Genomic DNA, 3,458 nt, shown 5'->3' on the forward strand with positions numbered 1-3,458 from the left:
TTCCGGTCAAAACTGCTGTGTAGCAAGATTGGGTTGTATATTTCTCTACTCTGGGAAGTTGTAAAATTAAACCAACATTTCTTTTTTGCTTGTTCCAAGCCCTCATGCCAGTAAATGCCCTGACAATTACATGCTGTAGTTGTAAAATCTACTTATCTCTCCCTTCCTAGGCATTCCCCTCACTGTCTTTTAATAACTGCATTTGAAAAGTGAAATAGACTTTTATTGTAAAACTGCCTTTAAAGATAAGGTGAACAGGAAGGTAGATAAACTTTAAGGAAATAGAGATATAGGCACACAGACTCTGAGGAGAGAGAGAAAGAAAGGGGAAGAGGGATGAGGTTAGTGAGGAATCACCAGCTTTGGGTCAATCTGGGCTGACCTCAGCAAGAAGAGGGACTGCTTAGACGTGCCTAATACTCCCAGTTTCTTTACTGATGACCTAGTTACTACAGCTCCCTTACTTCTATTATTTCTCTGTTGTTTCTACTCTCCTTATCTTTTACTTTGCCACTCAGTGTTGCTTTCCTTAGGGGGTAGTGGAATCGTGGGGTACAATCTGCTTCATAGATTCCCTTGTGTTTTCTCTCCTCTCCATGGTCTCTGCCTTTCCCCTTTCTTTAGTATCTGACAGTCTAGTTTGACGGTCAAAGTCAGCGTCCAGTTGGTAAGAGTCATATTAGCTACTTAGGGGACGGTGGAACAGAATGCTGATGATTTCCACTCACCAGGGGGGCATTCATCCCTTGTGTTCTGTTACAACAGGATCTTGAACTTACTGTACAGTTTGGCCACGTGTAATAGTGAAGATAAAATCCACTGTAAGCTAACAATTTTTATGTTAAAATTAATACAAAATATTATTTTATTTGTAATATTTTTATTTTATACTTAAAATGCAAAATGAGAAAAGAAAAAATCCCCCAACATTTCAATGTACATAGCAGCCCATAAGAGAGGATTCATTATAAAAAATACATTTCCATTTCAAGAAAACCTATGTAATAAATATTACACTTTGTTTTTAAAGCTGCCCAGCTCTCTTTCTTTCTTTCTGCTTCCTTGTTGGTTTTCTTTTTTCTCTGCTCTGCACTTTTTGCTTTATTTTTCCCCTCCCTCCACCCCCAAGAATACAATACAATTAAGTATGGATATATATGTAAACAGACTCATAGATATATACACATATGTGCTCATCCACATTATGTAAGGCCATACTATGTTTATTTCCTCCTATCATCTGTTTCTCTGAAGATGGATAGCATCTTCCTTCATAAGTCTAAGACTCTTTATCTTTAATCCACTTTAATCCTTTAATCCAACAGCTCATCATTTCCTACACCACAGCAATATTCTTTCCTTGATTTAAACATCTGCCCTCATAAAGTCTCTGAAGTTAGTTTGGGTATTTTTAATAGTCAGAATGACTTGGTTGTACAAAGTTGCTCTTAAAACAATACTGCTGTTACTGTATACAGTGTTCTCTTGGTTCTGCTCATTTTGCTCTTCATTACTTTGTGGAGCTATCTCTGTGCTTTTCTAAAATCATTGAGCTCATCATTTCTTATAGCAGAGCAATATTCCATCATATATTCCATCAATATACCACAATTTGTTTAGCCATTCCACAACTGATGGGCATCTCCACAATTTCCAGTTCTTGGCCACCACAGAGAGTTGCTATGAATATTTTAAAACATATAGATTCTTTTACATTTTCCCTAGTTCTCTGGGGAAACAGACCTAATAATAATATTACTGCGTCAAAGGGTATAGGTAGCTTAATAACTCTTTGAGCATAATTCCAAATCTCTCTCCAAAATGGTTAGATCAGCTCACAGATCCACCAACAATGAATTAAGGTTTCAATTTTTCCACATCTCCTTCAACATTTGTCATTTTTTCCTTCTATTTTTTTTAGCCAAGCCAATAGATGTAATATGATATCTTGAGGTTGTTTTAATTTGCACTTCTCTAATCAATAATGACGTAAAGCATTTTTTCACATGACTACAAATTGTTTTGATTTCTTCATTGGAAAACTGCTTTTCATATCCTTTGACCAACTATCAGTTGGGGAAAGACTTGCATTCTTATAGATTTGACACAGTTCTTTATATATTTGAGGTGTGGGACCTTTATCTGAGGAGCTGTCTATAAAAATCCCCCCCCCCCCCAGTTTTCTGCTTTCCTTCTGATCTTGGCTACATTTGTTATTTGTACAAACCTTTTTAAATTTAATGTAATCAAAATTATCCAATTGATATCTTATTATTGAACAACTTTTCAGAAGTTGTTCTACTATCCATAAGTCTGATAGGTAATATTTTCCATGTTCTTCAAATTTTCTTGTAATATTTTTCTTCGTTTAGGTCATGTACCCATTTTGACCTTATTTTGGTAAATGGTGTCAGATATTTGTCTATGTCCAATTTCTGCCAGCCTGCTTTCCAGTTTTCCCAATAATTTTTTTTTTTACCAAATAATGAATTCTTATGCCCAAAACTTAAGTCTTTATACTTCTAACACTAAGTAACTATGTTAGTTTGCTGCTGTAGATCATATGTCTACTCTGTTCTATTGATCTTTCTATTTCTCAGACAGTATCAGATAGTTTTGATAATTACTGCCTTATAATATAGTTTAAGATCTGGTACTACTAAGCTTCCTTTACATTTTCCCATTAATTTCTTTGATATTCTTGACCTTTTGTTCTTCCAAAGGAATTTTGTTAGTTTTTTTTTCTAGGTCTGTAAAATATTTTTTGGTAATTTGATTGGGATGGTATTGAATATGTGGATTAATTCTGTAAAATTGTCATTTTTATTATATTGGTCCTGCTTACCCATGAACAATGACTATTTCTCCATTTATTTAAATCTAATTTTGTTTGTGTACAAAGTTTTTTATGGTCTTGTTCATATAGATCCTGGGTAGACTATCATTTGTGAAAGCCTGCCTGTTCCTTTATCATATTTCCGCTATGTATACTCTTGTTAAATGTACATATTGTTCCCATAAAAGTTTTACAAAGATGAGGAATGAGTCTTATGGGTTGGTAGTGATTATTGATGTTCTCTTCCTCAACTTTTAGTAGTACCACTCTTTGTGGGTTTTTTTCCTTCAATTATTGGGTATCTTCATCTCGGATAGCTTAAGAATTATTTCTTTGACACCCCTGAAATTGGGTTGCCTCCAGCACGGACTTCCTCTTTGTATCCTTGTTCTGCTCTAGAAAGACCACAAACAGATGAAAGGGTGTACATCAATATTTTTATAACAAACATTTTTTTTTCATCAATGACAATGAAGTTACCACATTTGAACTCTAATATCAGAGTCCCTGATGTGACATATGAGGAAATAGAAATGCCATTAAAAAAGACAAAGATGTGAAGAGAAGTTGGACAAATTTGTGATACCCATGTGAAAAGATGCTCAAATTCCTTAATATTAAA

Source organism: Petaurus breviceps, unplaced genomic scaffold (assembly GCF_028583685.1).
Source record: "Petaurus breviceps papuanus isolate PSGF00001 unplaced genomic scaffold, PetGlider_PUasm1.0 98, whole genome shotgun sequence".
Classification (NCBI taxonomy): domain Eukaryota; kingdom Metazoa; phylum Chordata; class Mammalia; order Diprotodontia; family Petauridae; genus Petaurus; species Petaurus breviceps.